Consider the following 13,185-nt stretch of genomic DNA (forward strand, 5'->3'; position numbering starts at 1 on the left):
TTAAATTGTACCAATTACCAAGATGTTGTGGACTATTTAGCATGCCCACAACACATTGGAATAGAAACTTGCTGTGTAGCCACTTAGCATCCAAAGAACATGCATATGGTACTAATATTCTGAGCTCTCATATCAATGATATGGGTTGCACTATGAGTCTCGTCATACCACCATGGTTTAGTACATGCAGGATGTCCATTCTGAGAAAACATTACACATGCCAATGTTTAGTCTAATCTTTACAATTTGGACACCTCCTAACAGATCTGAGTAAGTGCAGCAAGTGTGGCATGTGAAATCTCAGATTGAGATAACAGCCTCACAAGAAGCTGACACTCATTGGAAATCTCAGGAATAGTAGGAAAGTCCTCAACTTGTCAGACTCAATGTTGCACATATGGATGGATCAAGGGACATTAGAATGGACAAAGGGCAAAGACCAGGGCAACTTACCATCAGGATGTTGGGAGTATGGATCTCTGGGTGGCAAGGCACAACCAGCAGGGTACTAAGAGCAGTATACTGGTACACATATGAGAGAGTCACATGTGCATCATCATATGCTACTATACAGAAGGGATGACATAGGTGAGTAATGTAACACAATACCATGTGCACACCTATGTCCCAATGTTGACGACTCTGTATCTAGGTTTTCCTAGGCGACAATTTACCTTTTGTACTTACCACATTTCCACTGCTTGGAGTCTTTCACATCATGCACTGACCTTGCAGAGAAATAAAAATGAATTTAGTCAGTACTCACTCCCTTGTCACTGCTTTGCTGCCCTCAACTGCTCATTCAAGTCAGGGTAGGCCATCACCAATATGCGGGCCTTTAGGTGGGTCAAAGTCCGACAGGGACCCCTTCGTCCATGGTAGGACATCCCCAGCTGGGCCTCAGTGGTCTGATGGTCCCAGCGTCTTAGGTCCTCTCACCGTTTTCGACAGTGGGTGCTCCGCTGGCTGTGGACACCCACAGCCTGCACTTTCTTGGGGATGACACATCAGATCCCCTTTTCCTGATAGGTGTTGACCTGCATGGATGACACAGACAAGAGGAGAAAGTCATGTACACATGATCAATGCCAAAACAAGTATGGTGAACAATCAAGTTAGTGTAAGTAGCCAAATAAAACCTTCTTCATAACTCAATTTTTGAAAGTCACCCTCTGCAGTCAGGCCATGTGTAAAGTGAAGTCAGACATACAACATGCGTATTCAGTACCAGGATGTGGCAAGAAACAAAGGACCAGAACACCTGTATGTCCTTACAATGGTACATTTCTACAACTATGTGTCGCACCAACATTGATGAGAATGCTGTATTGTACATATGAGTACATACATCACACACTACTTACTTTGCATCCCAATAGCATACCTCCTATCGTTCAAGTCATGTCAGTGTTGTACTTTCTGGCCACTGTGTCCTTTCAGAATGCAGTGGCCCTAAATGCAGGGATGTCTTAGACCGTGTTCAGTCTGGTTTTGAAGGCTGTACTGTCTGCATCGTTAAAACACATGGACAGCTGCATCAGATTTCCCCAACGTGAAGATTTGGTCCATTTGAAGGCAGAGTTCTATGCTATGGGACACATTCCACATGTGGGTGTAGTCATATATGGCACCCATGTAGCCTAGGTTCCCCCAAGTGCTAATGAATAGGTACATAGGAACAGGAAAAACTTCTACTCCATAAACATCTAAGTGGTCTGTTTGGCTGACCTCTATATTTCATATGTTTGTGTGAATATCCAGGATCAGTCCATGATTCCTTCATCATGCGGAACAGCAATATCCCACTGCTGATGACACGACTTTACAAAGAGAGTGCCTGGCTGGTTGGTAAGTAATGTATGTCATGTGTATCTGTACCTTTTTTCCTGCTGCCATATATGTAGATGTCCAAGATTAAAGTTTGGATTGGTGTCACTGTACCTTACAGGGGACTCAGGCTACCCCAACTTTCCTTGGTTATAGACACCAGTGAGGTACCCAACCGCACCAGATGATGTCTTCTTAAATGAGGTGCACGAAAGGACAAGGTGTGTTGTGGAGCGGACTTTTGGGCTCCTGATGGCAAGAGTTCAATGCCTAGACAAATCTGGAGGAGCCCTCCTCTACTCACTCTACAAAGTATATAAAATAATTTTCCCTGCTGCATACTGCACAATGTGGCCCTGAGACGTCAGATACTTTTCATACCAGGTGGGGGGGGGGCAGCATATCCTGTGGGGGGAAATGCAGATTTGCCAAGTGAGGATGATCATAATGAGGATGAAGCTGGAGACATCAGGGCAGATGTCATCAATCAGTACTTCAACTGACTTAAGGTATGTGATGTGATGTTACAATAGAGATTCCTTGGGGTATTTTTGAGGTTATGCATGCCAAGTAGTGATCTTTTTATCACCTTCAGTGTGGTCTTAAGTGGATCCAAAGCCCATGACTCCAATATGAATGCTGAATGTTACTTGGAGTTGTGTACAGAACTGTTACATACATAGTCTATTGTTTAGAAAATGCACAATCAAGGTCACATTTGTAGTTATGAGTAGACAATAGGATGTTTCTGTTCCACTCTGGCCTATATCTTATCTTTGTCACTCACAGATTTGCAGATTGGCTGTTTGGTTCATCCTCATTTGACACTGTCATCAGTGTCACAGGCAGATGGGATTTGCAGACTGACATGAGCATTGGACATTGATTAGACCGGGTACTGTTTTGCATGAGATTTGTGGTGTGTGAATTCTATGCCCTGACTGTCAGGACAGTGGTTTGGAAGTGCGCTTTTCCACAAAATAGACCTGTTTGGTATTAGAGGTGGCTCAAATGGTGGCATGTGTGAGTCCATTTGGATCTAACACATGTTACAATGTGATGTCGATCCTCCATCATTATGGTTTGTTTTGTACGTGGCATAACTTGTGCACAGCTGTCAGTGTGTTTCCTCATTGCAGACCAATGTGCATATGCCTGAAGAATAACATAGGTGAGTTGCAAGCCTACAGATACCTGACCATGGTAAGTGGAAGGTTCCATGACTGGGGAGATTAGTAGTGACCTCTGTCTGTCTCATGGGGTACTGTTGTTTGGGAGCAAAAGGTATGGGCATGTCATAAGGCTTTAGCTGATGATACATTGAACCAATCTGTCTGCCTCCTTGGATGGTGAGAGATTCACATCTCCCAAACTTATGTATCCTGTGGGTTGGTAGTGAATGACATCTAAGCTGAAATACTGAAATTCACAGCGTGACTTCACAATGTGCTGATTGCCATTCTACAAATAAATATGGGGAGATGTCCAATACCATCCATGCCATGTGTATGTTACAATCCCAATGCAATATGTATGCTGGTTGTCCAGTACATGTGTGATGACCATAACAGAGGGTTAACATTGGAGAGGAACATTTTGGTACAATAGTTGTCATACATGTTAGTTGGATATGGTTCATACATCACACATACACAGGATCTGTGATTAAATGGTATATATTGCAAAGTGAAAAACAAAATGAGTGAATAGAAACAGAAATGAAATAACATTAACAGTGAAGAGTTCAGTCATGGTAAATGAAATCATCATGGTGGCTGCAAACCTTTTGGTAACACAAGTCCAATGTCCTTGCACCATAGGAAAATGGAGTTAGGTATCAGAACAGTCAATAGGGTGTTTCAGTGACACACAAGGGGAAACAATCAGGAGAGGTTCACTTCCTGGCAGTGGGTTTAGTCTTGGGATCTTACCATCTCGAATGTCTGGGTGGATGTTTGTTGGGAGATTCTTCTGCTACAGAGGGTGGGGCTGTCTGAGGCATTCCCTTTCCCTTAGCAGGGCCTCAATTCCACTGGCAGCCACTGATGTCGATGGACCTGATGTCTCAAGGCTAGTGGAAGAGGCCTGGTGTTGGATGCCAAAATGACTCAGGGTAGTGTTGATGTTCCTCAGCACCCCAGCAATGGAAGCCAGGATGACATTTTGGGCCTGCCACTGCTGCATGGCTTCCTTTTGGTTGTCCCTCTGCAGCTGTCTGATCTCCCCCATCATGGTCAGTACCTGGCCCATCATGCCTTGGGAATTTTGGTAGGCTCCCAAGACTTGGGAGATGGTCTCCAAGACAGTTGTGTCCCTTGCAGCCCCAATCCTCGGGTCCACACCATCCCTCCCACGCAACCTACCCCTGTGTACCTGAGCCCCTGGCACAGTGTGCCTACTCCCACTGGTGGCAAGACCATCATTGTCATGGGCAACATGTGGAGACTCAGGTACCTGTACTGGGGGGCACACGATGGAAGAGACTGCCCTTGGGATACAGGTTTGGGTGCGAATGGTTGCCTCTGATGTAGTTACAACAGGTATGGGGGGAGTCATTATGGGCGCAATGAGGCAGACAGTTGTTGAATGACCAGGTGTCCCTGATGGACCAGCTTCATCCTCAGTATTCAGACTTCCAGGGCTGTTTTCCTCACTGGGGCCTTCATCCAGAGGGGTAGTGTCTGTCTCTAGTATCCGCTCCATGTTGGGGATGACATGGTTACCTGTAGGAGAAGTGGAACACACAGTTGATGTAAGTGAAGCAACAGGTGATTTTTAAATTACACTATTAAACATGGTTTGTGAGATGCACACACTGCCTTTATATGATCCCCTGACATGACAATGACAGCTGCTACTTTACCTGGGTTAGGCCAATGTGGGACAGAGATATGCAATTGCATACAGCATGCTCCATGCTCTTGGAGTATGTTGGTGTTTAAATAGATGCAAATACCATCATACCTTTTCTGAGTGAAGATATGACAATGTACATTTCTCTCCTAGTGAGGTGTATGGCATCATTGAGCCAACTAGAAGCTGAATAATGCACAATGGTGTCAGAGCTGTCACACAAAATTAGTGTTACAATTTGCCCTGGGCCTCTGTCTGGATTTACTGCAAGTGCATCCAGTTTGCCGTGTAGGTGTCCCCCCCAGTAGAGTATATGACATTATTAGGGATGTTTTCTCTGAGGCCAGTTTGGTATGGGACACAGCTGTAGCTGTGATTTGCTTGTAATGGCACTGGTATTGGGCCATTGCATAGCTGTTATTGCCATGAACTGTTAAATGGTGGACCATTCAGGTTAGTTTACTTTGATTGTTAGTTTCACATGCAAGACATTTCAGATTTAGTGCAAGGTTCTGGTTCTGTTAATGTTGGAACCGTGCCTTCTAGGAGTTATGTTGCTGTCAGTTCCCAGGACTTCACATGCCCTTCCCAAACACTGTGGCCCAAGATGAGTTTACTTGACATGTGGCATAGCAGTGAAAGGTATTTGGAGATTTGGACAGGGTTTGGTGGGTGGTTTGGTCTTTGGGGTGGGGAAAGGTGATGAGTGAGCATACAAGACAAAATTCTTTGGTGACATGAATGTTGTTGTTACTTACCCAACTCCACTCCCCCATGTATTCCTGTCAGGCCCTCAGGATGCAGGATGTTCAAGACCTCCTCCTCCCATGATGTGTACTGTGGCGGAGGAGGTTATAGCACAACGCTAGTCTTGAGAACCACCAACTGGTGCCTGGATGCCATGGAACAAACGTTCCCCCTCTTCCTGATGTTCTCCCTTGTGCGTAGGTATTTGCCTACTACATTCACCCTGACAACTATTGTTAGAAATGGGGTCTTTGGTTGGCAGTCAGGTTACCCCCTGTCCAAGCAAGGACCCTCACTATAGTTAGGGCAAAGGAGAAACACACCTGGTTAACCCCCGCTCACCCCCTTGGTAGCTTGGCACAAGCAGAAAGGTTTAAGTCAGAAGCAATGTGTAAAGTATATGTACCAACACACACAGTAATACAGTGAAACGCTACAAACTCGACATCACCCAGGTTTAGAAAAATAATAAATATTTATCTAAATAAACAACACCAAATGTTGATGTTAAGCAGCGTCTTGACGGAGTCATTTTCCACAATGCAACACCAATAGCACCGTTTACGGATTCACACGGACCCCAGGTACAGTACCTTAGCAAAAAATGTGGAAAACAGGATGGTGTCCATTCCTGCACATAAACAATCATCCCCACAATGCAGGCACCCTTGCACCATGGCAGCAATTTGTGCACCAGCACATGAGAGAAGGAAAGGAATGTCACATATCTTGTAGATACAATACATTCCTGCCCTTTTGTTTGGACACAGGGCAGCACAGCTAGAAGGCTTGGTGCACCGCCCTGTATGAAAATACTGCAAAAGAGGCCCTCTGTTTTTCCTTTTCGTATGGCACCTGTTATGTCAGATGTCTCTTGTACACTAATTCACAGCAGTAAACAAGCTGTATTTCCCTGAAAAGGTTTCCTGCCTCCTATCTTTCTACTTGACTCATTTTACTTATCTGTGCACCAATCTTTCATGTCTGTGAGGAATAATGTCCTGACTTTGAGCTTATTTAATTTGGTCAGTGCTCTTTACTAATAGCATAACTTAAACAATCCTCTTCCTCTATTTCACATCCATGCTGTAGGCGCTGGAAGCAGGGGGTTGATGCTAAAACACCCCCAAAATAAAGATGCTGAAGTTCAGAGCAATAAACATGACTTTAAATTTTGTTTTTATCTTGTTACATTTGCTATGCAAAGACAGAGGTCAAATATTAGGCTCTGTCTTCCATGGAGCTTGGTGTTTGCGCTTCATTCTTTGACTGCAAAGTGAGAAGATTTATGTGACAATCTTGCAGGGACTAGGGATGTGAAAAGGAAAGGCTTTAGAATGTTATTTTTTCTAGCACATTAAAACATCTAAATGCCATTTAATGAATTGTTCGAATATTTCAGAATATATAATAATTAGGAAAGCACAAATGAAGCACATTTTTTGTGAATCTGAAGTGTAGTGGAAACACATATTTTAATACATCAAAATGTATCAATACACTTGGTTATGGTATTTCCACACATTATCATTATGCTCGTTTATCAGTAAAACTATGGGCCATATTTATACTTTTTGACGCAAACCTTCGCCAGAGCAGGTCTGCGTCAAAAAGTTTAACGCTGGCTACCGCCATTCCAACGCACGCTGGGAGTCATATTTAAGGAATGACGGAAGCCGGCGCTGCGGCCTGATTAGCGTCGTCAAAATAAATGACTCTAACCGGGCAGCAGAGGCGTAGGGAAGGCTGGGGGTTGTGCGTCAAAGAATGGTGCAAGTCAGGTTAGAGTAAAAAAAAATTACTCTAACCTGACTAGCGTCATTTTTTTGATGCACAACCCCCATAGAAATTACTCCTGGCTTAGGAAAGACAGGAGTCATGCCCCCCTGCCCAATTGCCATGCCCAGGAGACTTCTGTCCCCTGGTCATGGCCACTGGGCACAGTGGCTTGTAAGTTAGCCCCCCCATGCCACCTTAAAAATAAATAATGACTTACCTCTACTTACCGTAGATGGGTCCCCCCATCCATGGGTGTCCTACAGGGGTGGGCGTGGGTGGCAGGGGGTGTCCCTGGGGGCAGGGAAGGGCACCTGTGGACTGCTCCCATGGTCAGAGATCATGGAAATGAGCCCACAGGTCCCTTAACGCATGCCCTGACCCAGGCATTAAAAAACGTTGCAAATCCGTCTGTGCGCCATTTTTTAAGGCCCGCCTCCTTCTGTGCGTCAAAATGACGCAGGAGGATAAATAAGGCGCACATGCCCTAGAGTAATTTTTTGCACGGGAACGCCTACCTTGAATGTCATTAGCGCAAGGTAGGTTTTCACGTCCAAAAAATGACTCAAACTCCATAACCTTGGCGGTGGACGGGTCTAGTGTCAAAGTATAAATATAGAGTTAAGTTTGCGCCGAATTTGCATAGAAAAAAATGACGCAAATCCGGCGCAAACAGAGTATAAATATGGGCCTAGGTGTTTGCAAATGTAATGGTCATTACAATTGAAAATGTGTTCTCCGTAATGTCTGTACTCTACCACACCCTACTCATCTACTACACTCTATGCCACTGTATTTAATTCCACTCTAGAACAATATACTCTACTTTATGCCACTCTACACCACTTCATTCTGACACTCTATACCACTTCACTCTATACCACTTCACTCTGCGCCACTCCACACTACTTACTACTCATCTCTGTGACATTCCACTCTACAGCACTCCATTCTGTGAAATGTTATGCTACTCCACTCTATGCCCCTCTACCCCACTCCACTCTATGCCATTCTATGCTATTGCACTTTATGACACTCCACTCTATGCCACTCTACTCCATTCTACTGATCTCAACTGCACTCTATGTCACTCCACTCTGTGCCACTGTACTCCTATCCTCTTTACACCACTCCACTCTATGCCACTCCACTTTACTCCACTCTGCCACTCCACCGTACAACACTATACCATACTTTTCTCCATTCTACTCCACTCTACTCCACCCCACTCTACGACACTCCACTCTGCACCACTCTATGCATCTCCACTCTATGCTAATCCATGCCACTTTACTCCACTGCCTGCTACTCTACTCTCTGCCACTCTACTCCACTCTATGTCACTCTACATCATTCCACCCTATAGCACTCTACTCCATTCTACACTGCTTCACTTCATGGCACTCTACGCTAATCCACTCTACTCCATTGTATGCCACTCTATGCCCCTCCAATCTATGACACTTTATGCCCCTCTACTCTAAGACACTATGCCACTCCCTTCAATGACAATCTACTCAACTGCACCACTCCACTGTAAGTTACTTCTCTCTGTGGCACTCCAATCTACAACACTCAATTGTAATCTACAACATTCTACTCCACTCTAGGCCACGTCACCCCACTCCATGCCACTTTACTCCACCCTACACCAGTCCACTCTACTCCACTCTATGCCATTTTCCTCTACGGCACTCTACATCACTCCACGCTACCCCAATTCACTCTTTGATACTCCACTCTACACCACTTCACTCCACCCCATTACACTCTATGACACTTTACTCCACTCTAAGTCACTTCTCTGTACAGCACTCTAATCCACGCTATGCTACTCCATTCTATCCCCTCCATGCCACTTTGCTACACCCTATGCCACTCCTCTCTATGCCTCTCCATGACACTCTACTCAATGAAACTCTACTACACTCTATGACACTCCACAACACTCCACACTACTCTACTTCACTTTGTGCCACTTCACTGTATGAAACTACTACTCTAAAACACTCCAGCCATTCTTCGCCACTGTACTCTGTGATATTCTATGACATTCCACTCAATTAAATTCTACTCCACTCTAAAACACTCTACTCCACTGTACGCAATTCTACACCACTCAACTCTATGACACTGTAATCTACTCCACACCACTCTTGTGCAGATTTGGGTATACTATATGCTATGGCTATAGGATGTTATCGTGGAATAAACTCACAAAAATTATCTTGGATCCAGTCAGGCTCCTTTGTATGTAGCTGGGGCTTGAGTAGCAAGGCTTAACAAAGGAAATTTGTTGTAAAGTATTTAACAGTACCAAACAACGAAATAAAGAAGTCACACCACACCAATTTATAAATATAGAGTATATGTTTATGAATCCACCAGAGGGTTCTGATGATACAGATTTTAGAAGATATTGTTACTTTTAAATGAAACCACAAACAAGCATTGGTCAACAAAAAGTTTATAAACTTTTGAAAAGTTTGAAAGTGTTAGTTCAGCTACTCTGGCCCAGCTTAGGCGACCAAATCTAACAGGATGGAGCTCCAGGGGGGCAGAAAGGATACTCTGAAAATTTGCCTGGCCACCAGACCATTTTTAAGGCAAGTTTCAAACCTTATAGGACTACCACCAGATTTTTCACTGGAGTCATCCTGATACTGAGTATACAGTGAAAAGATGCTCTAGGATGCTCTAGTTGAGGTGCAGTCGCCAGGGTGCCTTTGTGGTTATTCCTTGGTCCACGGCCTCAGCCACACAAGTCAGAGTCCCTCGATGTCCTCTACTTTCCAGTAGCTGACCAGCTAATGCTGGGCTACTGGTCTCCTTGCACCGCTGTGGGAGCAAAATCAGTGGGTGGGGGCTGGTGTCCTTTCTGAGAGATGAATCCGGAAGCTGATAGTGATCTCCGGTCCGGCAGGCTTGGGTGCAATTTTGGCTATCATGGTTTTATCTCTTGGTGCCCCACGACCGGTAGCGGCAAAATGTCTGTGGTGGCTACCAACTTGTCGGTTTCAGTTCAATCAGCTCTTTTGTCCCTTGATCTGGTTCTAGAGGATCAGCCAACTGATCCTTGGAGTCATTGCTTTAATCTGGGGCAGAGAATTAACTTTTCCCTGAGCCAGGAGCCTCAGACACTGTCCACTTCACTTGCCCAAAATGCAGCAGGTGCAGTCCTTCCGATGGTGCATGCCGGTTCAAGGGCAGCTTGGAAGTTTTTCTTCAGCCCATTCTCCAAAGCCAATATAATCTGAGCGGCATGGTGCCAGGCATGCCATATTTATCCTGGGATAGTGCCCTGAGGGGACCACTCGGCCACTAGCAATAGGCTACTAGGTTCCCCCTTTCTGGTGATGTGTTTCATGCAAAAGTGCCATGTGGCTATCACATAATGCACTATTCTAGCCACTCTCTGGATGTAGAGACCCCTCTTTGTGATCAGGTGCTGGTAACCCACCTAGGGGTGTGGCTACATGAGGGTACACACTGATGGGAAAACTGGTTTGGGCACTGGGTTTACCTCCATATACCTGTACCAAGCTCATTTACATGAACGAAAGGCAGTCTGTTCAGGACTGTTGTCACTGTTTGCGGAGCAAGGGCAGCATTCCCTTTGAAGCTCGCCTTTTGGGCAAACACCCCGAGTGGCCATCCCAAGAGAGGAGGTCACACTTCACTCTGCAGTAACTAACTTTGTATTTAAGCTGGGAGTCATTCACACATCTCCCCAGGTGGACAGAAAGCTGTCTGTGTGCCAAAGTCCATGTTAGGCTACTAGACCTGCTGGGGCACACAGCGACAACTTTATAACAGTTGCAGAACCTTAATTGTGACCTTAAATTCTATATGGGTATCAAATCTGGTTTAATGCCATGATTAATTTGATATCTTTCAGTACCCAGTTATGTAGTCCCATTGAGGAGTTAGCCAGGCTGGGGTGCCAGCGGGTAGGCCTGTGTAAGCCAATAGGGCTAATAACGTTTCCCCAGCAAAACAACAATTTAGAAGTGTTGCTGTTAAGACATACAAAAAATATATCTCTTACTTCACAGTACTTCGCTCCCTGCCACCGGGCTGCATATGCCTTCCTTAGGGGAGACTTACATATAATGTTAGGGTGAGGGGTAGTTTTGTCATTGGTTTAAATGGAATGTCAAACTAGCAGTGTAAGCACTGCTCTTCCAGTCTGCATTTGTGGGATGGAAGACATTTTGCCCTTTGTCACACTTGGAGTTGCACAAACAGTGCTGCAGCCCTGGGTGGACAATCTGTTGTTCATGTCCTGGGTAATATACATTAAAGACTTATAAGTAAGTCAGCATTTGTCAGTTGACTACAGCCAATTCAGCATATATTTTGCAGGAGGTCAGAATGCTGGCACTGAGGTCTGGTTAGCAGGCCTCAATGCACACTCAGAACAAAAAAAAAAGCAGCTAGTGGTCCAAATGGAGGCACAATGTGGGGGGAACCTGCAAAAAGCCTATTAACTTACAACTCTTCTCTATGACATTCAACTCAATTACACTTTATGCCACTCCACTCTAACCTACCCTACTCCTACCTACACCACTCCTCTCTCAGACACTATAATCTACATCCTCCGATCCACTCCACCCTACAACTTTATGCCTCTCCACTCTATGAAAGTCTACACCACTCTATGTCACTCCACTCTTCACCACTCCAGTCTACATCACTCTACTCCACTCTACTTGACTCTAATCCACTCCACTATATTCCATTCTACTCCACTCTACTCCACTTTGTGCCACTCTAATCAAATCCACTCAATTCGACTCTAAGTCACTCCAAGCCACTCGGGAAACTCTACTCCTTGACACTCTACTCCATGCCACTCCCCAACAGTCCACCCCTCTTCACTCCATGAGACTCTACTCCACTCTATGCCATTCCACACTATGATACTCTTTTACACTCCAATCTATGATACTATACACTACTTTATGCTACTACAGTCCACACAAGTCCACTTTACACCACTCCTGTATATGACACACTATTCCACTCTACTCTGCTATAACCCACTTTAATGCACTCCACTCTATGACACTCTACACTGCACTACTCAACACCACTCCACTGTATGCCACCCCGGTCTATGACACTCCACTCTACTCCAGTCTCATCCATTCTACTCTATGACACTCTACAACACTTCATGCCACTCTACTTCACTCTAAGACACTCCACTCTACAACATTTTGCTCCATTCTAGTTCCTGATACTCTACTCAACTGTATGCCAGCCACCGCCACTTTATGCGACTCCACTCTATGACACTCTACTCTACCCTATACCACTCCACAACAATCTACTCCACTCCACAACAGTCCAAACCACTTCAATCTACTACTCTATGCCACTCCTCTCTTGTCACTCTTCTCTATGACACTCTACTCCTCTCCTCTCTTTGATACTCTACACCACTCTATGCCACTCTACTCTACATCACTCCATTTTCTGCCACTCCAGTCTATGACACTCCACTCTATGATTCTCTATTCCATGATTCTTCAAAAAACTCTACTCGATTCTATAACAAGCCACCTAACTGTACTGTCTGACTCGCCACTCTACCCTATGCCACTCCATTCTATGGCCCTCCATCCTATGACACTCTACTATCCTTCACTCTATGCCACTCCACTCTAGTCCTCTGTATGCCACTCCACTCTACAACACTGTACACCACTCCAATCTATGACACTCTACTTCACTCTATGCCTCTCCACTTAATGACACTCTATTCCACTCTATGCTACTGTACTCCACTCTACAACACTCTACTCCACTATATGCCAGTCCACTCTACGTCATTCCACTCTACTCCATGACACTCCACTCCCCTCCAAGCCACTCTCCTCTACGCCACTAACTTCTAGCCATGCTAAACAGAAGCAACGCTGGTGTACAACATGGCCAAAACACATTGGCAAAGCCAATAGATTTGACATAGCA

This window comes from Pleurodeles waltl, chromosome 7, assembly GCF_031143425.1.
Source record: "Pleurodeles waltl isolate 20211129_DDA chromosome 7, aPleWal1.hap1.20221129, whole genome shotgun sequence".
In the NCBI taxonomy this organism is placed as follows: Eukaryota; Metazoa; Chordata; class Amphibia; order Caudata; family Salamandridae; genus Pleurodeles; species Pleurodeles waltl.